This window comes from Aulonocara stuartgranti, assembly GCF_965226115.1.
Source record: "Aulonocara stuartgranti genome assembly, chromosome: 3".
Taxonomy (NCBI): domain Eukaryota; kingdom Metazoa; phylum Chordata; class Actinopteri; order Cichliformes; family Cichlidae; genus Aulonocara; species Aulonocara stuartgranti.
In genome coordinates this window covers 28911056-28926632 of record NC_138941.1, presented here as the reverse complement: position 1 = coordinate 28926632, position 15577 = coordinate 28911056, and the positions used below count along the sequence as shown (strand labels likewise).

Below are 15577 nucleotides of genomic sequence, written 5' to 3'. Positions count from 1 at the left end.
CTAATCTGGATTATAGCTTTCACAACAAAACCTGTTTTTAAACACATTTTTTTAACAAAATAAATACTATTGTTATTATTATTATTTAAAATGTAATTAAACAGAAAAGTGGTTAAATACAAAAGCAGTTTGCTTATGTTGTTAAAGAAAGGCTAGATTTGACATTAATAGATGCCACAGATGTTCAAAAGCTGCCTCAAAGCATTAAAAAAAATAGATGTCTCCAAAAACGTCGGAGCATTTTTGCAAATATGTGATGTTTTGATAAATTAAGTACATATTTGAGCATTACACAGCTACATCCTCGCCTGAAAATATCTTAAAAGTTTATTTTGTGACCCAGAAAAAGTAATATTTAAAAGTTTTTTAGCCGCGCTCCTCTGCCATTGTCGCGTTTACAAGCACACACAAGTACACACAGGCTCCGACAACTGCGGCCGACAAATGCGATCCTCCTTTTCCCCATATGACCCTTTCTGGGTACAAATACAGGCCATTTACTTTTTACCAAGCATTAAACATTAAGTCTCTCTCTTCTAAATGATTTAATAATGATCAACATATTTATTCTGCCTTACAGAAACAGCATTGCACATGTTGAAGGCTCTCGCTACTTGATAAAAGTCTGTTCATTTCCTTTGTATCCAGCCTCTGTATTGATCTTCCAGTTCAGCCTGTTTTCCATGTACTACATGTACCAGGTACTTGTACTTCTCCCCAGCTGATGATTGTTTCCAGATCACATCACAAAATCATCCACCAGCGCTTCACACTCCTCCTCCTGCCATCACTAATACATCCAGGTGTCTTGACTCAGACTTGTACTGAATGTCTGAGTGTATAAAGTCCAGGACAGAACTGTCCACCTGTGGAGCTCCTGCTGCACATCACTAAATCAGAAAGAGAGCTCGGCCCAGTCTCACATACTGTGGTCAGTCTGTCAGGCAGTCAGTGATCCATGAGGTGGTGTTTACTGACATTACTGTAGTTTTTTCTCACTAGCAGCAGCTGAATCATTTTTCAATGCACTTGAGAAATCAAAGAAGGTGATCATTAACCCTGCAGGAAGTAGATGATTTCATCATCCAAGTTCAACAACTACAATCCATCACAATAACTGATCTCTCAAAGCAGACATGGCTCTCTTATACCTAAATACTAGGGGTGCAACGATATTCGTATCGATATTGAACCGTTCGATACAGTGCTTTCGGTTCGGTACGCATATGTATCGAACAATACAACATTTGTAATTTATTTTATCAACTTTCCTTCTGACGATGCTGTCTGTGTTGAGCGCTCAGTGAATCTGCGTTCGACTACTCCGCCTAGGCTGCACTGTCGAGCGCAGATCCACTGAGCGCTCAACACAGACAGCATTGTCAGAAGGAAGAGCGCAGGGCAAGCTAGCGAGACAGAAGTTAAGCTCTCCTTGCAACATGGACCTCCCCCACCCTCATTCAGATCTGGCGTTTGGAATTATTTTGGTTTTCATGTGACGTATGACCCTGAAGGTAGGCGCGTCATGGACTAAAGTAAAACAGTATGTTGGATGTGCCACGCAATGCTCAATTACATGGGTGGGAGCTAGTGTGTTAGCCGTCTAGCCCCATGCACGGGCGATCAGGGGTAGCTCGTTAACGGAGATTTGCCGTGTTGTGGCGTTAACGTCATTTCAACGAGATTAACCTGAAAGCACTAGTGGGAACACAACGAATATGACTGCACATTTACGCCGACATCATCCTAGTGCAAAGACAATTGGAAGCAGACAAAAACAAGCAAGCATGCTACTAACTTTAGCCGAGTCATTTAGACAGCCGTTAGCACATGATTCTCCTTATGGGGACCTGATATGTTTAATATGCTGCTGAGAATATAGCCCAGAAGAAGCGTATAGTATAGCTTTTATTTTGGAAAGAGACATTTCTCTGTAATAAACTCTCTTTTCCAAAGATGAGTGATTCCTCAATCAGATACAGGGCTCGCAATATCGCTAGCCCGACGTCCTGGGGCTAGCGATTTTTCCAGTCAGGCTACCAAAATCTATCTCTGCCCTGCCCGTCGGGCTATTGTAGGAAGGAAAAATATATGTCAATGCTTTTGCATTCTTTCGGAAATGTAGCTGGGTAATTATGTCATTGGCATCGGTGAGCCACTGTCAATATGTGACATATTGAAATCGCGTTTGAATTTGCGCTTGTTTTTTGCTTTCAGTTTGCAATCGCACGAACTGTGTATAGAGAGCGACAGCACTGATCTGTGAGTGATGATAATTTGTGCACCAATTCCTCTGACATCGTCTTATCAATCGTTAGCTTACTATGCAAACATGACAAGTGAAATCTCCCGCAGCAAGCTTAAACATGTGAGAGGCTGATCGCGCAGAGAATCGCTGAGCTTATGTGAGTCCGTGTGTAAAAGCAGCAGGATATATATTTTAGTTCTGCTGAGCCAAATAAGACAGGTCAGGGTGAAGAAGTGACAGCCAAAGAAAAGCTTACCACAAAACGGAGAAGTTATGACAAATCAGACTATAAGGCAAAAAGAAAGTGCAGCTTTATGGTTTCATGGACAAAATAATTTCTGTGGCTGCGATATGATGAGCTAAATAACCAGGGCTGCACATAAGTGGTCCGCAGGTGCGCATTCGCTGTCAAAATAAAAAACACGCACAAGGGTTAGGGTTAAATTTAAAAACTGTACTTTTGAGTTAAAATATATATTTATAATTTTAATAAATGACAAATTAAAAAGGCATGAACATTTTTTTGTATCGAAAAAATATCGAACCGTGACACCAAAGTATCGAACCGAACCGAACCGTGAATTTTGTGTATCGTTGCACCCCTACTAAATACAGGTGAAGGATTAAACTGCTCACCCTACTGTCTAAAACAGGTATGAACAACAGGACTGCAACAGCTTAGGTTTTTCCTCATTTATCTGTTCATTGCCCTTTTCTTCTTCTTCTTCGTCTTGAAGCATGTTTGAGTCTCTAAAATGCATCAGGAAAGGGGAGATCTGGAGGATCTACTATATCCTGAGCAAAGTGTTTTTACTAATGATGTATAAAAGAAGAGGGGCAGCACGGTGGCACGGTGGTTAGCACTGTTGCCGCACAGCAAGAAGGTCCTGAGTTCAATTCCACCATCAGGCCGGGGTCTTTCTGTGTGGAGTTTGCATGTTCTCCCCGTGTTTGCGTGGGTTCTCTCCAGGTACTCCGGCTTCCTCCCACCATCCAAAGACATGCAGCTTGTGGGGATAGGTTAATTGGATAATCCAAATTGCCACTAGGTGTGAATGAATGTGAGTGTGAATGGTTGTCTGTCCTTGTGTGTTAGCCCTGCGACAGACTGGCGAACTGTCCAGGGTGTACCCCGCCTCTCGCCCTATGACAGCTGGGATAGGCTCCAGCGCCCCCCGCGACCCTGAAAAGGATAAGCGGAAGCGAATGGATGGATGTATAAAAGAGACATAACAAACAGGGAGTGGAAACAGGACTTTGTAAATATGTAGGAGTGTGCTGCAACAAAACAATGGACAGCAGCATCTGTGCCAAACATAATTTTTAACTGACTTTGCTTCAATGGCTCAGAAGCATGAATATATGTTGTCTTAGCTCCTTTCTCTTCATGTCTTCTTCACCTTGTCTGCTCACCTGTCATGTGTGAGGGACTGAGCTGCAATTTGATGATTGGGGAAATAAGAGCAAAGGAATCAAGGATGTAGAAACCAAAAAAAATGAAAAAGAGGGGAAAAAATTTGTTTATGTGTTAACTTAACTGTTAAATTGCATTCAGTATTTCCTGGATGAGAGAATTATTCTGTCTCTGGCACAGACTTAAAAGTCTCACTTATCACACGGACCCAACCAAATACTTTAGTATACTCTGCTGTAACGAAACGATGGATGTGCTATATTTAACTGGCATTGCTTTAAAACGACTAAAGCAAGGATGTCTGATATTGTTAAAAGCCTCTTAGCTCCGCTCTACATGTTTTTCTCGCTTCACTTGCTCACTTCTCTGGTGGGAGGAGCTAAGATACACTGATAGGTTCAAGGAAATGAGAGCAAAGAAATCAAGGATGCATGAACTGAAAAATAAGAGAAGGAAGAATTTGTTCATTTGTTGGTTCGGCTGTTTCTTCGCTGTTGGCATTTCCTGGATGCCAGAGTTTGTCTGTGTCAACTACTTGACACGTGAAGACTGAAAGCACACGCATAAAGACCTTAAAGAATTAGAGAAGGAGGATATGTTCAGTGAATGTTATCAGCAGATTTAAGGTAGGGCTTTACTCTATTTGTAGCCATTGTGTAATAGAACGCACACTTGTGTAGCTGCCCAGCAGAAATCATTGCACTGTTAGTTACTTCATCCAGCTCACTCACCAACACCTGTGACGCCGAACTGGTAAATGGAACGTTTCTTATTTATGTTACACTTTTCTACTCTAACTGAGCAATCTAAGTGCTTTTTATTATAAGCTACAGTCAGGTAGAGCAGAGGGTCCCTAAATATTCATATTTTTAGGAATCAAATCTAATAATAATAATAATAATAATAATAATAATAATAATAATAACTGTCAAAGTGGAATAAACTCTTCTGTTTCTCAGACATCCCTGGACAGCAAAGAACCTTTTCCTTTTTTGATCTTTTTGTTTCCAGTCTTTAAGTTTTTAAGAACTTTTCATGTGAGACTGCGAAGACTGTACACCCACAGCTGCAAAGTCTTAAATCTTAAAAATAAAATAAAATAATTAGTAAAATTACATTCAGAAAATGGCAGAAACATTACCCCAGCAGTGTAATGAGTCATGATGGGTAATGAGTAAGTCAGTGAGTTAAATAGCAAAGCATCACACAGTTGCTGCAGACTTTTACAGACACTCTTCTTTTGAGATCTGGTGGCTGTGGAGGCCATTTAAGTTCAGTGAACTCCTTTTAATGTTCATTATACCAGTTTGAGATGATTTAAACTTTGGGACATGGAACTTTATCCTGCTAGAAACATCTGTCTGAAGGTGGGTGCACTGTGTTCATAAAGGGGTGGAGATGGTCAGCAGCAACACTCAGACAGGCAACGGCATTTAAATAACTGCTCAGATGGTCCTCAGTGATATAAAGTACATCAGCAACAGCAGCATGAACTGTTGATACAAGGCAGGATGGATCCAGGCTTCCATGTCATTTTGTGCTAAGTTCTGACCCTAACATCTAAATGTCACAGCAGAAATCACACAGCAGTTCATGAAATATTCAGACCAGCCTGTCTGGCACCAAAAACCAAAATCACTTTAATTACTTTTCTTCCCCATCAGCCGGTCATCTTGAATAAAATTCAATGTGGAGCTACTCTTTATCATAATCCTGTCATAAAATAATAACAATAATGTTATAAAAACAATAAAAGTATTCAATATAAGAGAGATGAAAGCTATAAATATTTTTTCTTTAATAAAAGTGTGTTTGTCATATACCGTATATATGTATATATATGATTAAAGCACTTGTTGCAGGCTGCTGAGTTTGCATATTTTGCTGTGAAGTACAGCCAGACTTTTGACCGCTTCGCCTTGGGCATTTTTAATCTGTAGCTCTGCTCTAAAAGAACGTACGTACCTGGCCCCGCCTACTATGCTTGCAAATGTAAAATGATTGGCTGGAATCCAAAGTGTGTGACATCTCAGGAATAAAAACCCACTTTTATTCCTTGGCTTTTAACCTCAGTGAGACTTAGTTTCTTTTTTAATGCAGTAGTTATTTAATTAATGATTTCACTCTTCTTTTATTTGTTTTTTATTTATATCTCATGTAATTTTATTTTACAGTTCCAATGTACAGCACTTTGTGTCAGCTGTGGTTGTTTTAAAGTGCTTTATAAATAAAGTTGATGATGATGATGATGATGATGATGATGATAAAAAGCACCGAAATAAAGCACTGAAATGTGCGCTGCTTTTCGGTCTGGTTACTACCGTTTATGTCAGAACCGGTGCCATGATACCGGTACCCATCCCTACAGTGAGGTGACAAAATTAATTAATTAAATATGCCATTAATTATTGAATTAAATGTTTCATTTTTTAATTAAATGTCCATTCACTTCACTAGTGTTTGTAGTTGTTGTTGAGAAATGCCCACTGAAAGAATGGCCACCAGGGCAAGTGCCTGTAATCAGATTACAGTAACACGTTACTTGTAACGCATTACTGCCCATCTCTGTTGAGAACAAATAATGTAAAAGAATAATAGTGTTCAAATTGTTCGTTAAAACTCTGCATATCTCAGAAAAACGAAAAAAAAAAAAAAAACCAACAGCTTTCTTTACAATGCAGCCATTACAGTCTTCTTTGATTGGTCGCTGCAGGATTGCCATTCTCCTCATGTTTAGTTTTTTCCTATCAGTGTTTTAATTCCTTGAAATAAATTTTTCAAAGTCACTTTTTGCTTTCATTAGCTTGTTTTTAGTGTCTCACTTTTGGATCTTCTGAACTCACTCTGATTAAAGTTGTCATTGTACTAATGTTATTCATGTGCAGCTGACTTCACAGCTGTGTGTATTATTTTTTTGCAACTTTTTGTAATATCTAAATGTTTAACCTGTTCAATAACATTATTACTATTCAATGATTATTAAATATGATTATCACTTGGCTACGTGAACGTACAAAAATCTGTTAAATCTCAGTGACACAAGCATGTCTTCATGCGCACACACACAGTTTCTACTCCCATTCATTCAGGTTTATATTCACGCCTTTTACAGGAAGAATGGACAGCCATCGCTTTAAGGAGAGAGAGAGAGAGAGAGAGAGAGAGAGAGAGAGTCAGTTTTTATAGAAATGCATAGATGTGTGTTGTACTTCCACTTGGCTTATTACTTTCTAATGCAGGGAAAAGACATTGGCAAAGAAACACCTACTACATAAATAGTTTGATTTGAAGTTGCTCTTTTGAGTCCTCTCTATTGACTCTGACATCCTGCTATTAACAGTTTCATAGTATTGCTTTTTTTGCTTTAAACAAACCTCACAGGGTGGTAGAATATGTCTGCGGTGCAGAGGTCCGTGGATTGCCTCTCTGTTGTCTTTGTTGGCAGCAATGAAGGCAGTGAAAGAACTGCTCACTCCTGATTGCACACTGAGCTGCACCACCTTCTCCTTCACTCCTCCATCTTGCTGTCCTCTGAGCTCTCTCTCCTTCATCTCCAGGGAACGAATCAGAGTGCGAGCACCCAACCTGTGGACTGTTAATCTGCAGACAAGGAAGAAAACATTTACAGTTCTAATGTTTCCTATTTTTGCTACATTAGTACATCACTGACTTTTCTGTTTTTCACTCCACTCTATGCTTTTCAGACGTGGAGGCTAATCCACCACTTGGTTAAGACTCACAATGATAACATGATTGAAGATAGCGGTCTACAGAGGATTAAAATCAAAATCTAATGTGAAAACTTGCTTCAGAGTTGAAATATGCCATTAACTCTGTTATCAAAGTTAGAGTTTTAACAATATAAATGATGCAGGTATAACAAACCTTACTTGATATTACTGACACGCACCTGAACTAGTTCGTCCTCTCTTCAGTTGCACTCAGTTAATTCAACTCAAAAATGTCTAATTCCAGCCATTTCCACTTCCTACTGGTGTCCTCAGGGACCGCTGCCATTTCTTATCTGGCTACTTCCAATTGGTCATCTCTCCTACACATTTAATATCAATTTTCTCTGTTATGTTAATGACACCAAACTCTGCCCGTCCTTAATGTGAAATGTTTATGTGGGGAAATAAACAAGTCAGCGGAGGTAGATGATGGTTTTACCATTGTTGTTTCTAATGAACAGACACATGAAAACAACCGCCTGCCCATCCCAAGTATAGTTATTTTAATTACAAGATAAAGTAAGAACCATCAGAAGATAAGACAAACACTACACATGTTTTGGCACCTCGTCAGCAGTTTCTTCCTCCCCTTGAAAGTTGGCACCAGTACACATCCTCATTCCTAAGGCGTTCTCTCACTGCCCAAGTTAGAGTAAAACAACCTGCTTAAAAAGTCCACCGCCCTCTCTCCTACACACCTCCATACCTCCACAGGTATGTCGTTTGGACCAAGCACTTCTCCACTCTTCATAGTTGCCCTTTTATCATCTTTACTAATTCTCTGCACATTCTGATTTCCTTTTACGGCCAAGGGGATGAGCCGTGTGGAGAAAATTAATCAGGATCTACGCGCAGGCACTCACTGAGATGAAAGTGGTTTATTGTAAAGTAAAGCACAAGGTGAAAAATGGCAAAACAGAACTAAAGATAATCTAAGCTGGGAAAAATTAAACTACTAAACAGTAGTGATGGGTCCAGCAACACTGACGCACCGGCGCATGTATCAAGCTCACCTAGCGATGCCTGTATCGGTGCGTGTGTCGCTTTAAGAAAAAGTCACGTGATCGATACAGCTGCTGTATCACTCATTGCCAAGGCGCCAAACTGTGTTTAAAAGATACCGCATCTGCATTTGTTAACGGAATGAGTCGCCACCAAAAAAACAAAAAACAAAATTACTCTCGCAAAGTTAAAAAAAATACAAATCTCTGTTTCTGCTGTGTGGGATCATTTCGATCTTTTAACTGCAAATAATGTAACTGTTTGTCTGCCTTTGTTTCAGTGTAACCTATTAGAATAGGAAAAACAGCAATGTGACTTGCAGTGTGAATTATTTATTTCATTTTATGCAGGTTAAATGTCACATCTGTTCTGCTTTCTTACACAAACAAAAGCACCTCCTCAGTGTTTAGGCATTACAGAGCCAAACATGAAAATGAGGAGACAAACACACCGAGAATGAACAGAGGTAGGCCTATATAGACATTGAGCAGCTTTATCATCATTTTTTTTTTTTTTATTAATATGTGTTTTATCATTTTAAAATCAAGCATCTAGGAAGACTGTTGTGAACCAGGCAGTCCTGAATTTTATTATAAAGGACTGCCAACCCTTTAGTATTGTGCCTGTGAGGCTTATTTGGCTCTTACCTGTCACTACATTAATGAGAATATGCAGCTGTGTACATCTGTGTTGGGTGTAAAACACTTTCCACAAAGTCACACTGCAGGCGATTTGGCCCAATTCAAAACGGGCATGATGGAGGATCACAAATAAGGTAAGGTGTCTTGTTACCAATGCAGCACCAAACATGACTGCAGCAACAAGAACTCTCCAAATTCGACATTCAGTTTGCATTGCACACAAACTCAATTTATTAGTCAAAAAATCATGTGATCAAATCCCTGAACTTTCATCCATAAGAGACAAATCGTATCATTCTTCAGATCAAGCACTACAGCCAAAGAAAAGCTTGCTCAAGGGCAGCAGCAGATGGGACGGCCCATCTTCAAACTTATCAACGAGGTACCAACATGTTGGAACAGCACATATCAGATGCTGTCACGGCTACATGATGAGAAAGAAGAACTCTTTACATCTCCACACACAAGCAGCCACCCATCTCCATGACCAACTTAGGCGTCGTGTCACAGACACTGCTTCTAATCTGGAGTCATTAAGTGTGTTGACCCTCTCAACACTTTTAGACCCAAGATTTAAAACACTCGGATTTTGTAGTTCCTCCAAGTGTAGTGAGGCACCTGAAAATGGAGTGTGCTGCAGTAATTGCCCACACAACATCTGAGCCACAGCCTAGGCCTTCATCAGAGCAGTCACCTGTTCCAGGCAAGTTCAGTATTATCCTTTAACGTGCTGCAAAACATCTTATCCAAACCTTTTCCACCTGGCTTTACAGTTTGTGTACCCCAAGCTCAAGCTCACAGGCACAGATGGGGAAATAGTGTAAAAAAAAAAAAAAACAGCAATAGACTGAATGCAAAAACATTGGATAAACTTATTTTTCTGAATAAAAATTTATAATAGATTCTGAGTCAATTACATTTAAATGGGTAATATTACATTTACAATACTTTTATTTTAATTTTCACTTAATGTCATTCACAATATATTTTAAAGATGTCTATAAAATTTGAAATATAAAAGATATAAAATGATTCCATGGAAAGTACAATACCTTAGAGTGTATACAAGTATGGCTAGGTATTTGAATCAGTGTCTGTTGTGAGTCTCAAGAAAGTTGCCAGCAGTGACATTTAAGGTCCAGCAGGTGTCAGTATGAAGAAAAACAGCAACGCTGTGTCGACACAGTATCAATACAGTTTGGGGAATGTGCTGAAACGGTTCACAAGGCCTCAGCTACCCATCACTACTAAACAGCAAACATGAAGGAAGGTGAGCAGATGCATAAGAAGGTGGATGGCAGGGAAAACACAGAGAATACACAGGAGACTTACAGACAGAACAGCAACTAGTACATGAGTAGACACGAGTTGAATACACACAGAAGAACACAGGGAGATTACACACAGGTGGGCAACACAGCTGGAAGTAATTGACAAGAGGAGACAGGGGAAGCAAAACTGAATTCACTCACATGAGACACGGACCTTCACAATAAAACAGGAAACAAGAAACAATTCACAAGGCCTTAAGCAGCTGCGCGCCCTCCCGATCACTTTCTAGCACAACACCTGGAGCTAAGGGGGCAAAACAATCTCATGAGTGCTGCTGTTTGACTGAGGAAGAATAAAGTAGTCGTGGTAAGCCAATCACATGACCACTTCAAGACAAAGACAAGGTGATATATACCAAAACATAACTGTAAATTCAGACACGTGAGGTTGTGCTAGACTTGTAGTCAAGACCGCCTAATCCGAGACCAAGGGTCTCGGATTAGGCGCGTCCGTCGCGTCTCTCACCCTCTCTGTTTTTCACATAATGATATTATCCTATATCCTCGCATGTGATTGGCCACAATATGGAGGGATTGGAGCATAACTGAGCCACTGTGTGAGAGCTGAGTAGCGAAAGGAAATCAAGTGAGGGTAGAAATGACTGAAAGATTATAAGGCTCTGTTTTGAGTTTTGTTCAAAAAAGAATGACTTCATATAGGAAAAAATTAATATCACCTTAAACTAGTTTTTAATTGGGCTGTATCAAGACACAGTGACTAAACCCCAATTCAACCAAACCCAGAACTGATCCGGAATTAAAACAGGACTACAACAGTTCAAAATCAGGACTACTGAGGACTTAACCAAAAGAGAACCAGAATCAAAACTAGATGATAGTGGCACTAAAAATCATCATAGACCTGCACTACACTTATTTTTTAATTCTACCAAAGTACACTATTTAGATTCAGAAAAGTTTATATAATTATTTAGCCTTTATAAGCCTGCATAACTTAATAAATATAGAATTTGAAAAATAACAAATGGTATCTAAAAAGTTACACTAGGTACTAGATACATGTTCTGATGAGTTTTGGCAAACAACCATTTGACTAACATGTGTGTCTCACCTGCTCTTGTTCCATCTCTGTTCTGTCCTCATTCTCCTCTCTCTCCCTCTTTGTGCTGACAATCAAGCCAAACACCAACATCATCAAATATACAGTGGAAACCAGATATTTACACTCTTCAGATAAAAACACAAACACTTTTTTAATTGTAACATCAAATCAGACTAAATGTTTATTTTTTTAGATTGATAAATATAAAAAGCATATTTGTTAACTTTTGTATTTTGTATTCAAAACTGGGCCACACTTATGGAGCTCCACAATTCTTTTCCAGGTGTTTTGGTTGATATCTCTCGATTTGTCCCATGTCACAGAAACAGGCTCTGTGTTTTGGCTAATATGCGTCCACAGGTGTGCCACCAATTTACTCATATGGACTCTACTAACCTATCAGAAGCTTCTTCAGCTCAGAATGGAATTGTCTGGAGTTTTCTTATTAATTAACAATAAACTTAGTGTATATGTACTCCTAAATTTGATGTAAGTGATTAAAATAGACAGCTCCCTCTTTTTATTCTGACATTTAACTAATTCAAAAGATATTTCAACATTTATTTATCCAGAACAAAGCAAGTTTACTCTAAATTGATGCTTAACAGTAAAAAAAAAAAAAAATAGTTTTTATGTTTTCCCCCTAAAGTGTATATAGACAACTGGTTTCAACTGTGAATATACCGCTGTGTATTGAAATTCCTCTTGTTTTGCATAGATATACTGAACAACATACAAAGCATAATATATAAAATAATATGTACCTGAGTTGTTTCTTTGAAAGAAGCTCCTTATGTCCATTGTTGTGCACATCAGTACACAATTGAAACCGATTTAGAGAGTTTGTTTAGCTGTGGAGGATAAAAACTGTAAATATGAAATGTAAGCTAAGATTCTAAAAAAATCAGCTTTGTCGTTGGGCTTTTTATTTATCCATTTGTTGATTCACTCGAAGAGCAAGTAACGCAACCAAGTGATCAGTTTGATATCAATCTTTTGTGATACACCGTCATATTTACATTATTTGTACAGTACGAATGATTTACTTTGGTACCTGGTCAAACTTAAGCTCTCCTCTGTCGGCAGCAAACTGGCAGGCAGCACCTTCTCCCCCCTCACTCACATGGGTGCTGTGCTCATTCGCCTAGTGCCTGAGCTCGGATCATACCAAAATTAGGGGGAATTTACGACGGTGTGCTCTGTGCTTTGTGTGTTGTTTTTGTTTTATACAGTTGTCAGTCAGGCATCTAACTAACAAATTACACTCCAAAAGACTCCATGCTTCTGAAAAAAGGACCCAGGCTTAATCCCAGTAAGCCAGCCCCCCGCTCCGCTGACTCCAAATCGAACAGTTATGTCTATAACTTCTGTTCCCTGAAGGAGAGGAACGAGGTACAACACATAAGCATGGGATATCACGCCCTCGTGTGTCCTGGCTGAAGAAACCTTTAATCACGCCTTTAAGGCAGATGACGTGTGATGACACGCGCACGGCCCTGCCTGCACATATAGCCGCTGTCATCACAGTCATCCCTCAGTTCTTCACCAAGCCAAACTGCTCAGTGGGGCCACCTTGTGTTGTACCTCGTTCCTCTCCTTCAGGGAACAGAAGTTATAGACATAACTATTCGTTCCCTTTCAGTCGATTCACTCGGTACAACACATAAGTATGGGACATATATACACGCCCCACAGAGCAGCCACCGAACCGGAATCGGACCACCACATCCTTAGTGAGTGGTAGACCCAGCAGAAAGGACAGCATGAGCCACCGAAGGGGCTGTAGCATCCAACCGATAAAACTGCACAAAAGTGTGCGTTGATGCCCAACTAGCTGCCGCACAAATATCAGCTACAGGCACCCCTTTAAAAAGAGCCCATGAGGTTGCCATCCCCCTGGTGGAATGAGCTCTGACCCCGTGGGGCAAAGCAAGACCACCGGTGCTGTATGCCAGTGAGATAGCTTCTATAATCCAGTGGGACAGCCTCCATTTGGACAGAGCTCTACCTCTATTTGGATCAGCGAAGCAGACAAACAGCTGGTCACATAAATGCACATTCTGAGTGCGCTCAATGTAGGTGCGTAGCACACGCACTGGACAAAGAGAATGCATCCTCCTCTGCTCCTCAGATGCAAAAGGAGGGGAGCAAAAGCTCAGCAACTCAAACTCCATTGAGCTAGAAGATGAAGGCATGATCTTGGAAAAATAGGCAGCATTTAGACGCAATACGACCTTGTGGCCATCAGAAGAGAACTGTGTGCAGGAGGGATGCACAGAGAGCGCATGAAGGTCACCCACTCACTTTGCCGAAGCCAAAGCGAGAAGTAATGCAGTCTTATATGAAAGAAATTTAATATCCACAGACTCAATGGGTTCAAACGAGGGGCTACAAAGGGCCTCCAGCACCAAATACAAGTCCCAAGCAGGGACACTGGACATAAGCACGGGCCTCAGCCGGCGAACTCCTTTCAGAAAACGTATGGCTTGGGGATGTGCACCTAGTGTGTCACCCCGTCAAAGCCAATATGACAAGCAGATACAGTGGGGCAAAAAAGTATTTAGTCAGCCACCGATTGTGCAAGTTCTCACACTTAAAATGATGACAGAGGTCAGTAATTTGCACCAGAGGTACACTTCAACACTCAGAGAAAGAATGTGAAAAAAAAATCCATGAATCCACATGGTAGGATTTGTAAAGAATTTATTCATAAATCAGGGTGGAAAATAAGTATTTGGTCAATAACAAAAATACAACTCAATACTTTGTAACATAACCTTTGTTGGCAATAACAGAGGTCAAACGTTTACTATAGGTCTTTACCAGGTTTGCACACACAGTAGCTGGTATTTTGGCCCATTCCTCCATGCAGATCTTCTCGAGAGCAGTGATGTTTTGGGGCTGTCGCCGAGCAACACGGACTTTCAACTCCCGCCACAGATTTTCTATGGGGTTGAGGTCTGGAGACTGGCTAGGCTGCTAAATAAACCTTAATTGTCGAAAATGAAAGGCCCTTATCCAGCAGCTCCAGCAGGAATTTCAAAACATCCACAATGGAGCACTGAAATGGGAGAATGTGGCGGTCCTGGCACCATTGCTCGAAGGCTCGCCATTTGTAAGCGTACAAGCCTCTAGTAGATGAGGCCCTAGCGCTCTGAATTGTCGCTATCACACTAGGTAGCAAACCCTTAGCAATCAAGTTTAACCTCTCAGCAGGTAAGCATGAAGGCGCCACAGATCTGGGAGCGGATGAAACACTTCTCCTCCTGCCTGAGAGAGGAGATCCCTGCAGAGAGGAAGTTGCCAAGGACTCGCCGCTAGCAGGCTGATTATCTCTGCATACCACGACCTTGTGGGCCACCAAGGGGCCACTAGAATCAGAGAGCGTGGGAATGCCGACGCACTCTCTCTAGAACTGGAGATATCATTTCCACTGGGGGAAATGCATACAGGAGCACGTCTGGCCATTGGTGCGCTAGCGCGTCCATGCCCAAGGGTGCATCGTGGTCAATTATGGAGAAGAACAGGGGGCAGTGCGTATTTGAGACGCACGGAGGATGTAATCTGTGGCGACTCTGACCTCGTTAAGAAGAGGTGCCAGCGGGCTGTCATCAGGAACCAGCGATCCGAGCTCCACCAGGCACGATGCCTGGTATGTCTGGAGCATGGTGACGGAGCTCATGGCGCGAGCAGTGCCGGCCTGAGCCCGATAAATCCTCTCCAGCTGCGAAGCAGAGAATCTGCTTGGAAGGCAGAGTTGCAGGGCCGCCGACACCATGGTTATGGGACGGGGCCAGATAAGCAGCCAGAGACGGCTCCATAGGGGGTGGGTTAGCTAAGCCAGCCCCCTTGGCACCGTCCAACTCCACGTACTGTCCATAGCCGGGCACAGTGACGCGGGTAGACAGAGGTATGTCCCATGATGCTGTTAGCTCGCAGAGAAAGTGGGAAGGCAGTTTTTGGCCGTTGCGGGCTCCGGTGGGAGGAAAAACCCCGCGAACCATGACGGCTTCTGAGCTGGTGGAGGAGAGGGCCAGTCCACCTGCAGCTTCTCAGCAGCACAGCGAAACAGGGAGAAAAGAGAGGTGTCACCGTGGCCGACCGGCGCAGCAGCGGCGGTACATTGGGCTGACAATGAACTCTGCTG

The 15577-nt window shown here is 41.3% G+C and overlaps 1 long non-coding RNA gene across 1 annotated transcript in view; it reads right to left on the bottom strand.

The window, feature by feature from the left end:
• Nucleotides 1-15577, bottom strand: part of LOC309702113 — a 226520-nt gene that overhangs the window by 43032 nt on the left and 167911 nt on the right. The window lies entirely within an intron of this gene.